Raw genomic sequence first — 12,395 nt, forward strand, 5'->3', positions numbered from 1 at the left:
GAGTGGATACACGTACAAAAGAAACACAAATATGCTGGTAAATGTTTTTTATTTTCAAATTTCTGTGGGTTTATTACATAAAATTACTAGCAATATGCTAAATCTCATCTACTACATTGCCTAAAACACCCTTCAAAGCTAGTCTTTAAGTGCCATATATCAAGAAAGTGAATAGAAATAGAAACTATTGTAACTAAACATAGTATCAGGTTTCCAGCTGAAGTTCTGAGGCATATCTCATCACTCAAGACTTGGTGAGGATGGAAGTTGGTAGTGCATAGAATTATCTCATTGAACACACTGGGGAAATTTTGGTGAAAGTTTGATCAGCTTCCTAGTTCTGTGTCTTGCTAATGGCAGAAACTGGCACAAAGACATCAATTTCCATGCCATTGCTACTCTGCTCTCTCTTTCTTTCTGAGGAAATCTGCAAATTCTTCAGCCCCTAGCTGGGTAGTTGCTGGCCTCGGAGAGGTTCCGAAGCAGGTGCTGGAGGAAAGCGGAGAGCGGCACGCCGCGGTGCCTGGGCCGGAGGCAGCCGGGCTGCTGCTGAGGCGGCTGCGGGCCGGGCACCGGGCCGGGCACCGGGCCGGGCACCGGGCCGGCCTTGCCGGGGCACAGCGGCTGCCGGGGACCGGACGGTGCCGCGGCAGGCAGGGCGCAGCCTCTGCCGGCTCCCGGAGCGCGGACTCGGCGGCGCAGCGCCCGCGCACCTGCGTGGGAGCCGCTCCGCGGCCGCCGCCTCCTCCCGGCAGCGCGGCCGGGCAGGTACGCGCGGGGCGGGCCGCGCTCGGCCCCTCCGCGCCCCGCGGCTGCGCGGGTGCGCCCGCTGCACAGCCCCGCTCCTCGCCGCGGGCGGCACAGAGGGCGACCGGCAGCCCTGGGCGGTCGCCCCCGGCGGGGAGACCGTGTAAACTTTGGGTAAGTGTTGCCGGGCTCAGCGCCTCGCGGCGCGGGGCAGCGGGTGCTGCAGGGGGAGCGGAGCCCGGGGAGCGGTGCGCGGGTCCTGCCGCACCGCCGCCCCAGCGCGGAGCGGGCACAGAGCGGGCGGCGCCCGGGGGATGCGGGCGCAGGACAACAGGTACGGCAGCTGCGCGGGGGCTGGAGCGGCTGCGGCGGGGGTGTCTGTGTGTGTGCGGTGTGTGCGAGAGCGTGTCTGTGTGTGTGTGTGTGTGTGTGTCGCTTCTCCCCTCCCCCTGCCGCCCGCCCGGCCGGGAAGGGGGTGGGAGATGTGCTGGCGCACCGCCGCTTAAAACCGCGCCGCCCGGAGGCGCCTGCCCGTTCCCGAGCGGAGGGCGGCTCCGGCTCCGCGCTGTGCCGCGGAGGGCGGCGAGGAGCGGGGCCGAGGGCGGCGGGGACCCCGCGGGGCCGGGCCGGGCGCGCCGGGCTGCGGCAGCCGGCGGGCCGGGGGGGCTGGCGGCGGCGCGGCCGCCTGGCTGGCGGGGCCCGGCTGGATGGCCGGTCCGGCTGCTGCCCAGCGAGCCGGGCTCTCTCGCATCCCCGGGCCGAGCGCTCCCTCCGCCCGCATCGCACTGCAGTAAGTTCGCGAGTCGCTGGGCGGCCGGGGCGGTGGGAGCCGGGGGGCCGTGATGCACGGCTCTGTGTCTGGGCGTAGTGGAGGGGCTGAGCTGAAAGTTGTGGCTAGCCGAGATGTCTTGGGTTTGTCACGACGCGTCGCTTTGATTTCTAGTTGCTGCCGATTTGCCTCGACCTGTATCACTTTGCTCAACGTCAGCCGGTGTCCTGATGCTGCCCCTGAGAGCCGGGTTCACAGCGGTGAAGTGCTGAGGCATCCAGTGTAGATGGGAGCACAGCGAGGGCAGGAGACAAAAGATGCAGCTGCAAACTTAGGCTTTAAAGGCTTGTCCTCTTAAACTTTACGTGTTGATGTTGCGAGCTCATTCTTGTGTTTTGAGTGTGTTTTGTTTGGGGGGCTTTGTTTGTTTATTTGTTTATGTTTGTTTGTTTTGTGGCCCAGTGTTGTTCTGATTCTTTTTTAGGAACAGTTTTATTTGTCAGAAGTGAATGTAATTATGTTTTTCATTGCGAGTGTCCTCTTTTGGAGATGGATTAAAGGTTTTCTCATCAGATTACTGTATTGTAGGTATTATTTTTCCATAGCTAAACAAGCAGATTGTAGGGTCTTCAGTTCTTTGTTGTTTGACTGTTTTTCTACAAATTTCGGTAGAACTTTATAAATTTTCAAATATACTATATAAATTTTCAAAAGCACTTTTATGTGGTTGATGTAAGTTTAGAAAAAAAAAATGGAAAACTTATGCAACCCTATCATAAAATAAAAAAGGCAATGCAACAGGATGGGAAAAACCAGTAAATGTAGCAGGAGATGTGGTCTTTTAAGTTTTTTTAAGAGCTACTCGACATTTCCTACTCCCATTTAGGTTAAATGACCTAATGTAGCAAGATAATAGTTCTTCTTTGCACTTGAATGGTATGATGCACATATTTAGAAAGTCATTATGCGTCCAGAAAAAAAAAAAAAATCCATACCAAGAACCTAATATCCATTCCCAAATGACTAGACTTGTGCTGTGCTTTATGGATAACATGACAGGAAATAACTCCCTTTGTTTCTCCCCAAAGTGGTAATCCAGTATTGCTCAGAGCCTGAAATGTTTATCTGGTACAGGAGGAAAACAAGCATACAGAAACATGGGGCATCACAAGCAGCACTTTCCTCCAGGGACTTCTCTTGTCTCTTGTTAATTTGTCAAGGTAGAAGGACTTTGTTGTTTATTATGGCAGGGAAGGCCTGGAACAATTACTCAATAGTCTGAAATGTTTGTGGAGTGATATATTTTACACTGTGGATTTGAAATATTTGGGTCCAATTGTGTTCATCTAATTTAGGGGCCTGCAAACCTCTGAAGTTGCTGTTCCTAGGCAGGTTTAGGAAAACCCCCTTTTTTTATATTTTTTTTAAGGAAGAAGTATATATGAATTGGTATGTACCAGTTGAAATCTTCTTTTCTAGACAGCTATAAGTGTCTTGACCAGTATTCAGGAGCAATGCATGAATGAACAGATTTTTTTTTTAGGAGTTCATGCAGTATGAAAGTAATGAAGTTAATTGTTTTAAAGAGCACTAGATAATAGATTGTTACTTATAAAGAGGTCCTGCACTATTTCTTTCTTCTCTGGAACTGTCATTCAGGTGTCACTATAGGTCTAGGTACCTCTTGCCTATGGAGTGAGATTGCTGAAATACGAATAAAGAAAATTATAAGAGTTGTGGGAAACCTGTTAGAACAGCATTTTGATAAAGCAGAGTGTAAATAGCACATTTGGGAGTAAAGGCAGTAATAGATTAATACTGGAAAACTTCCGTCAGCTGGCTGGATAGCTGGACTGGGCGTCTTTTGTTCTGTGTGTGCATGTCAGCATCCCTGAGTTCTTGTGAATGGCACATATAGAATGAAAGATAATGGCCTGAAGTCATGCTTGATATTTAATATAAGAAAAACTAACAGTTTATAGCACAGAATCATGGAATATCTCAAGTTTTAAGTGATCCATAAAGATCATTGAATCCAACTCTCTGCTTTTCACAGGATTACTTAAAACAAAACTGTGTGACTAAGAGCATTGTCCAAGGCTACTTGAGCATAGATAAGATGTTTCATTCTCTTTGAATTGTTACAACCTTTATTAGATCATTGATAAGTTAAGCCTTCTGCATGCAAGTCTTTAAAATCTTTTAACAAGCCTTTTTAAAAGGCCTCGATGAAAAGTGGATGATGAAAGATTTTCAGCCATACCTGAAATTATGGAAGAATGGTGATGCTTGTAAGGGAGTGGGTTACTGAAACAATTGATCTTATTGTGTGGTTTGGTGTGCTGGATCAAAGAATTTCAGCCAGACTTCTACCTGTGGAAAGGAGAAGGTACTTGTGAAAGATATTTATGTTTATTTTAAAGTTGTGATGAAGTTCTCCCAGTCAAATGTGGGAGACATCAATACTGTGCAGTGCTGTGGGAGAAAAGGATGAAAAGCTCCTGGAAGCTCCCTACAGCTTGTTGTTACCAAGTAAAGTTTGCAGCCTGGCTCGGGAATTCCCAACCGAGCTTTGCATTAATGTCTAGAGTGAAAACGATATCAAGAATATGGACTGTACCTTGCTCTGGATGTGATTCCCAATTTTTTTACACTTGTGTAGGTTGGGTTCCAAGTGTTACTCTGAAGGAATTGTAGCATTTCACAGCCAGCTTAATCAATAGGAGTTGGTATAAAAGGTTAAAACAATCGTTTTGTGACAAGAATGCATGTAAAGGATCTCTCGACCTTCAGTTGGGAGTTTCTACAGTCAGTTTGTTTCCTGTGGCACTTAAGAAGTAATTAGAAACAGTAATAGAAGACTTTAGGCAATTACTTGTTGATAACTTTAGTTTTTGTAACAGTATTTTATTACTAAGTTTCTCTTTGGGTTCTACTTTTGTAGCTAAACCAGAAAATTGACCATACTGGAAAGCTGAAGAAGTGACATGCTGGGTCTCACTGAGAAGAGTTTGAGAATTGTAGTTATTTTTAATACCTTCCCTAAAAGAGTGAGAAGAAGTTGAAAATTTGGGCTTTGAAACTGATATCTTGATTTTGTCAACTTGACCTAGTTTCCAGTATACTAACAATACTTTTGCTATGGATAGAAATGATCTGATGCAGGTAATTTGGCTAATTTAGGAAGTCGAGAAGTAAATATTTATTTATTTAGTTGAAATTGAGATGAGTAACTGTCCCCAAACACACTGTAAAACAGATTTATGCAATGTAGAGCACATTTTCTTCTTTAATTTTCTGAAGAAAATAAAAGACTTCTCTGAATAATATTTGCAGCAGTTTAGCCCTGAAGGGATATATTTAGTTTAAACAAGTTTAAAAGCTTAACAAATGTAAGTATTTAGAGGCTGTTTAATTATTTCTTGTCCTACCCCTTAATACAAGTTTGGAATGTAAGTGTACAACTCTGAAACTATTGTTTTGCCCTAAATGATTTTTTTAAAAAGTAAATTAAACAAAAACAAGCAGAGTTGTAGACATGTTTGTCAGTTCAGTGCTACTAATTAGACTTCCAGTTCTGGGGACCGGTTAGCTCTCTATTTTTAGATGTTTGTTGTTTACCATAGTAAATCATGACTAAAGTGACTTCTGGATACTTCTTTGTTAAGGATTTTAGGAGTGACTTTTTTATGGTGGCAGAAGTATTTAGTTAATACAAATGCCATGAATTATTTAATTATCTTCAGGCTGATTTTCAGCCACATTTTGATTACTTGGTTTGAAATTATGTTTTTTTTTTTTTATTAGACATTCAATGAGATATCTAGTGCTCAGTCATTGTAATAAGAAGCTCCCTCTCTAGTCCTTGCAGTAGTAACAATCTCAACAGAGATGTGATGAAAATTTTTAAAGTTTATATTGGTGCATCCAAGTCTCTGAGTCTTCTTCTGTGACATGGTGCTTTTCTTGCCTTTTGGATTGCCTTGTGGATATTATGAAGCATTCCAATGTACTGTTGGTTTAGTCAGGGAATTGGGAAAACTCACATAGTTGATAGAAATGCCTTTCTTTTCTCATTTGTCTTTTAAAACATATTGTATAAAGCAAAAGCAATTAGTCAAATGTATTCTCTTTAGTCTAAATTTTTCCCCAGGTGGACACTTCTGATTTATACACTGATTTGAGTTTAGAAATTACCTGTAATCAGTCCTGAATGCTCTTGAAGTATATGTGTCTTTTCTATGCAGTGACATATTTGTATGTTTGTGGTCTTAGAGAACTGATAAGCTAAATTTAAGTCAAATAGAGGAATTGCAAATAGTAAGGCAGCTGTATCAGCCTAGGAGAAAATCTCAGGTGGTGTGAAATCAGCAAATTTTGCTCTCTTGTCTCCTTAAAGGAAAAGTAGTGTTTTCTTCTGAATCTAGGCTATAGAGATTATGGCCTAGACATAAGAATATGAACCACTGCAGCCTGAGACTCAAGGGTCTGCTGCAGTTTTTTCCTCCCTAATTATGGATTTTCTCCTGTTTCCTGCATTAATTTATTAATTAATCAAGTGAATGGGAAGCAATACTATGTCAGAAATAGATTTTAAGAAGGGAAGAAGGAAAAAAAGAGAATAATAAAAAAAAGAGTTAACATTTACAGCAAAAAATTTAATACTGAAGTAGATGAAAACTGAAAGATACGTGATTATAACCAGGAATGAATTAAGCAAACAAAAGGAAATAAATGCCTACTTTTTTCCTTTTTCAGTTTTTTTTTTTCTTTTTAATCTTCAGTGAAAATCTTTTTCTAAAATTTAAAAGAACTCTGTGAAAAGGTTTATGTTTAGATATATAAAACTTGATTAAACTCCTTTCTGTTACCAGATTGCTGCTTTTGTACACCCCTAGAATACTTTCCTCAAAGTGTTTTCTTTGTCTGTTTCTTTAGATTTTGATAACTTTGTCATCATTTAGAAACAAAGTTTCAAAATTGTTAGAAATATACATTAAGGGGTTCACTGTGTCTTCTGTTCAATATCTGAATACCATCTGGTTACCTTCTGTCTCCCCTGTTATTACTAATGGAAAGTCAAAAGCACCTGCTGGGGGAAATTTTAATTTTAAGATGAGCATCCTTTATAGGTCAGTTGAAGCACATTCTGGATGTATCCAGGTCTCTCAATTCATTATAAAGGGTTCCTGGCTGGTGTGACTTGTTCACAGTTTAAAATCTCATTTTAAGACATCTGTCTTTGTGTGAGATAAATTATAGCCTTGGATATTTCCTCAGCTAGGAAGGTAAGAAAGAATTGAACTCCTAAGAAAGTATCCAGTCTTCTCCATGCAATCCTGAATATAAACACAGAGTAAAATAGCCTTAAAACAGTAGCTTATTAGAATGGGCCATGTACCAGAAGTTAAATATCAAAGGACCTATTTTTAAACATATCTAAATAAACAAGTAGTCTGGAGCATTTCTATTTTTCTTCATGCCCCAAAAACATGACTATGGTATGATTTTACCAAAAAATATTAAAAGTCTTAATTCATTGTTGATATAAAATATTGCAGCAGTACTTTTTAATGAAAAATAAAATTACAGTCTTTTCTAAAAGTGTTCTACATGTCATACACATTGAAAAACTACTGCATCTGTGATAAGGTTTATCTTCCTATGCTGTTGTAAATCTAAAACAGAGTAGTACTCCAGCTACTTCTGCTCAGGAAGTACAGTGGGTCATTTTACCTGTTTTTACTTTAAAAGAACCAATGAAGATGTTTATGTTTAAACAGCCTGACAACTTCTGCATTAAAAAATTCAAACCTTCTAAACAATATGATCTTATATAGCAGAGATATAAAAATTTTCACTGCCCTTTGCTAGGCTTAGTGCTGTTGACACAACTTATTTCATAAAAGTAGAAGGACTAGAGGAATCCTGGGAAAACTCCCAGCTTTGAATATTAGATGTTAAAAACAGTATAGTACTCTGATAAGAATATTCTTCTACTTCCTTTTAAAATTTAGAATGCCAAGTAGTTATTTTGTTTTCCTCACATTGTAAAATATCATGTTATTAAATGTTTCACTTTTGTAATTTCAAGTTACTTGTAGAAAAGCTTTATGTTCTGTCTCGGTCTGTTTCCTATAAATATTCACCCAGAAACTACAAAACCAGTTTCTATGAGTGTTCAATATATTTTTCTACCCTTTATTGCACAGTTCACCAGGGTGGTGATTTTCACGTATCTCTGTTGGTGTTAAGAAAAAGGGTGTTGATAAAGATCCAGTACTTATATCTAGTTGCCTGTTTAGTGAACAAGAAGTTATTCAAGCCTCTTTTAAGAATTTTTGTGTGTTATTATTTAGGTCTGATGAGCTGATGAAGTCAGAGTAGGTTATCTGTCAATGACAGAAGAATTTGTAGAATCTTGCAAATACAGTTTTCCAGCTAACAGGAACATATTAGGTCATATTTTGGTGTAGTTTAACAAGCAGGTAGCCTTAAAGGAAACTAAAAGAATAAATGGTCTATAGAAAAATATTTTAAGAGTACTCCTTCAAGGTTTAGGCCATACTCCCTCTGACCTTAGTTTCAGGGCACATACCTGATAACTGTGGTCACTCTGTGAAGCTTTTTTCATTTTGGATCCTACATTAATGGCTCAAAATGCTGTCCTTCTGAAGGAGGAGATGACCTTTCAGTATTCTAATATGATGATATATGGAGACAGTGAGTTCTGCATGATTAGTCCAGGACCCTAACTAAAAAGATAAAAACACCTACGGGGGTGGAGTAATGCTTTCATCGTCCAGAAACCTTGAAAGCATCTGTAATTCATCCATAATTCATCTACCATCTTAAAGAAAAATTAAATAAAAGCATCACTTTCAAAATCCAAAATAAACTACTGTGGAACATGGACTTTTAATGACAGCAATTGTAGAACTGAGCCATTCTTGCTTTGTTTATTTGTACTAAAATCAGGTCAAAATCTGTGTATCCTCACAAGTTACAACTCCTTGGATTTGCTGTTCGGTCAAGCTCCAGTTTGTCTTGCATTATTTACACTCTTGGCCGGTTTTCAATGGAGAGCATCACAAGCAGGGAAGGTTTTCCAATTCTTGCACATGTTTCTTGCCATATTCTGCAGTTTTCATTCAGATTCAAATGCTTCATCCCTTCCCCATGTAGAGTTCTTTAATTTATTCGGGAAAAGTTTCATTACTCCTCCCCTTGTCTTATTTGCTGCTCTCATTCTTTGGAAATGCAAATATGTATTTGACAGAGCAGGTGCCATCTCTTTTAAGCTGAGAGAAAATTATTAACCCATGCAGGAATAAAATGCTGTTCCTCTCCAGGGAACTGGATGAACATATCCCAATATGACATCTTGTTTCTGAGCCTTGTGTTTTCATATCAACATGTATGTTGATAATTATGCTTCATAATAACAAATTAATATGAATCACTTTTTTATTGCATGCTAATATAAAAATTTATTTCATCCAATTCTGTGTTTGATGGACATCTAGACAATGTACAGAACTGCATTGAACCTGTATGTCTACTTTCTTTATGTAACCTAAAAATATCTCAAAGACTTTAAACCAGTGTCTTCTACAGCCATTTAAATGTTTCAAGGATATGCAAGAAATGGTGTGGCTGTTTAAAGGAATGTTCCTTGTGCAAAGCACAAAGTTTGGAGATTTCAAACTGTTAAAAAAATCAAGCACTTGAAGGCAGAACAGCTGTGGTAATGATTTTCAACCTGTGGGTGTTGAAAAAGAGAAGATAATAGTGTCTTACCTTGTCTTCAACAATGTTGTCATTGATTCTTCAGATTTAACACATACTCCACTGAATATTTCTTGTTTTAAGATAGCCTAATAGAATGGAAGAAGAGGAGGGAAGGAAAGAATGTTCATGACAGCATAACCTTTCTGAATTAATGCTTTAAAAGCCTCATAATATTATTAAATACCTTAAAATGCATAGGGATAGCTTTACTGGATCAAAGTCTGTCTAGACTAGTATGATGTCTCCTAATAGTGATTATCCAGAAAATAATAGAAGAATAGGCTGAGGATGTCCAGAGTGTTCCTTCAGGTTCCAACACTCAGTACGCATTTATTACTTCACAGATATCTGAGATAAGCCTGTTTAATTTTGAAGATGGAAGAATTCTAATGTACTCTTCTTTTATGTTTCATCTTTTTTGTTTTCTTTTTGCAGTTCTGCTGTAATCAATTTGCAAATCCAAAAAAGCTCTGCGTGTTATTCAGAATGCGAATATACCAGGGATCTATACAATGAAATAGTTTGATTCAGATTTTTTTTTTCTGAATACTTGTATTTTTGAATGCTGTCAAGCACTGAGCTCATCTTTTCTGATTATAATCCCAATTTTTTATGATATTTCTGAGTGGTAATTCATCAGTGATGAGCTCACTGGTCATCACTTTAAGTGTATTACTACAATTTTTTTAAATGTATGTTACTTTTGATTTATCAATGCTGAGATGTATAAATCTATTCAAGTGGAAAGTGGAGGATAGCATTAGCAAGCAAGAGAAAAGAAAATCAGACTCTAAGAGGATTTAGTCCCTATATCATACCTAAATTCAGTTTCAACTTTGAAACTTTTCCTGCACCTACCCTTAAAAACATTCTGGAGTCTGTGTTAAATATTTCATTGGTATGGATATAATAACAACTAGAATAATGACTTATTAGTCCATTGGAAAAGGATTATTTTTCCTTGTGAATAATACATAGTGAACTTCTTTTTTTAAAGATACCCTATGCAACAATATCGTTTGTCACACATTTTTGAAATGTTTACTTTTTTTGCTTTTCTCTGTTCTCCAATCTTGTAATCTTAACTAATATAAAATATTCTGTTGCATAGTCCATAAGTACTTGGACTTTTTTTATTTAGAACATGTTAGTGTTTATATAAGTATGCATACCTTCTATTTAAATTTCTATTGACTATATGTTGCATATGGCAGCAACTATTCATTGCATTTGTGAACATGATTAAATTTATAACTGTCAGAATCTGTCTGTCAGTTTAGTTACTTACAGGAATTGCACTTTGAAGTGATAGTTAGATAAAGAGTTCCAACCCAAGTGACTAACCCTGGCTGGGGTCACGTTAGATCTGAATGAGTCCAGTACATGACGAATGTTTTTATTTTGATCATACGCCCAGCAGAAGCCAGTTCTGTAACTGGGGCTATGTATGTATGCATTGCTACTAAATATTTGGCATTATATTGCAATATTTCTTTTTTTTTTTTTTTTTTTTTTTCTTTAATCAACATCACCATGGTCATCCTCTTTTCATATAGCAGTGGGAGCATGGAGTTGGAGTTGATCACATGGACCATTGGGCCTAGTCATTTCCAGCCTCAGGAAACATCATTAGATACCTTGGGCAGATTGGGATTCACTGAGCCTGAATTTTGCACACCCTTCCCAGAAGCCACAGGATGTCCCTAAGGAGTCTAAAACATAACCTAAGATTTATAATACATGAGTAAGTCATTAAAATGTTACAAGAAGAAAGGACTTAATACTTAGACAATTTTAATTTAGAATAAAATCTAATACTGCATCTGTCTGCCTTCTGTGCTCATCTCTGAATATATTTAAGCAAAGCTGTTACTGCCATAATTTTTTGAGGTCTCATATTTTAAATATTGAAGAAGGTGTAAACAACATTACATCTTAATTTTTAAGTGTGACTATTCACACTGAGAGGCTATTTCCAAGGATTGTACTTCTGTGGATTTGGTGATCACACTTAATTGAAAGTGATGTATTTCCTATAAATCATTCTGCATGAACTACTCATCATTATTTATAATGCTTTTAAATAATAATGCTTATAAAGTATGTAGCTTGGAATTACATAATTTTTTAAATCCTTTTACTAAGAGCTACAGTTCTGTGGCATGTTGTATAAATCAAAGAGAAATATTGTCTGGTATTTCATGGTTTGAACTAATGAGAGAGACCTGTGCCCCTTGTTAGGTGTACAATATAAGAATTTACATTACAATGAAATCTTAGCAGTTTTAGCTCAGAAAGATATGTCTTTAGTAAAAAACTGTTGAAAAGTTTCTGGACTAGTAAAATTAATGAATATTGAGTGTTGTCAAATGATTGTATTAGTCTATGGATCTGAATTTAAGAGGGTGAATATTTAAAGGAAGGCGGTGGTAAATAGGGAAGGCTGATGCTCTTAGACTCCTATTCCTACTCATTTTAAAGTTTACTTACTCTAAATATTCTGAGATATGACCAATGTTTCTTAAACTTCGAAATTTTGATGAAAAATTATGTATAGTTTAAAATCAGTGCATCATAATTCTTGCTATTGAGGTGTGACCTCTGGTGTTGTGAGTTTATTTTCTGTGTATTTTCTCCAAGCTGTATTTGGGTCATTGCCCTTTTAGCAGATGCCTGGAAAGCAGATATGCAGATATGCTTCTAACCTGCTCGTGCTCTGAGGGAGTTAGGTCAGATCATGATGAATTCCAGCCTCTGAGCTTGACCTTGTAAATTATTTTTCAATTTGTCTTCATCTCGCTATATTGAAACTGTTTAAAATTCTGTTTTCTAGAAATGTGTAAAATATATATAGTAATTCTTGGAAAATTAAAATTTCAGTCATCACTCTCAGATACAGCCCTCTGTCTTAGACCACTGTTGTTTCTGTATACTGCTCCACATTGCTAAATAGTTTTTTTTCTGTTGTATAGATGCTGTGATAGTAAGAATCTTAGAAATACAAAAACATACCAATATATAATCCAGAGAATTCTTTAGTAACAATATATAATTCTCATACAACGTGAAAACACATATTCAGTCATAC

General features: G+C 38.5%; 1 protein-coding gene across 3 annotated transcripts in view; it reads left to right on the top strand.

Annotated features, from left to right (window-relative positions):
• The first annotated feature begins 803 nt into the window (after positions 1-803).
• Positions 804-12,395, top strand: part of DGKB (diacylglycerol kinase beta) — a 326,673-nt gene continuing 315,081 nt past the window's right edge. For 2 of the 3 annotated variants that reach the window (XM_079302917.1, XM_079302919.1), the window contains exon 1: positions 1,402-1,537. The gene's annotated coding sequence lies outside the window, so the exon portion shown is untranslated. Of the gene's footprint in view, positions 922-1,401; positions 1,538-12,395 lie in introns of those variants that run through there. The other variant, XM_079302918.1, reaches the window with a different exon arrangement.

The sequence above is a fragment of the Erithacus rubecula genome (genome assembly GCF_903797595.1).
Source record: "Erithacus rubecula genome assembly, chromosome: 3".
Lineage (NCBI taxonomy): Eukaryota > Metazoa > Chordata > Aves > Passeriformes > Muscicapidae > Erithacus > Erithacus rubecula.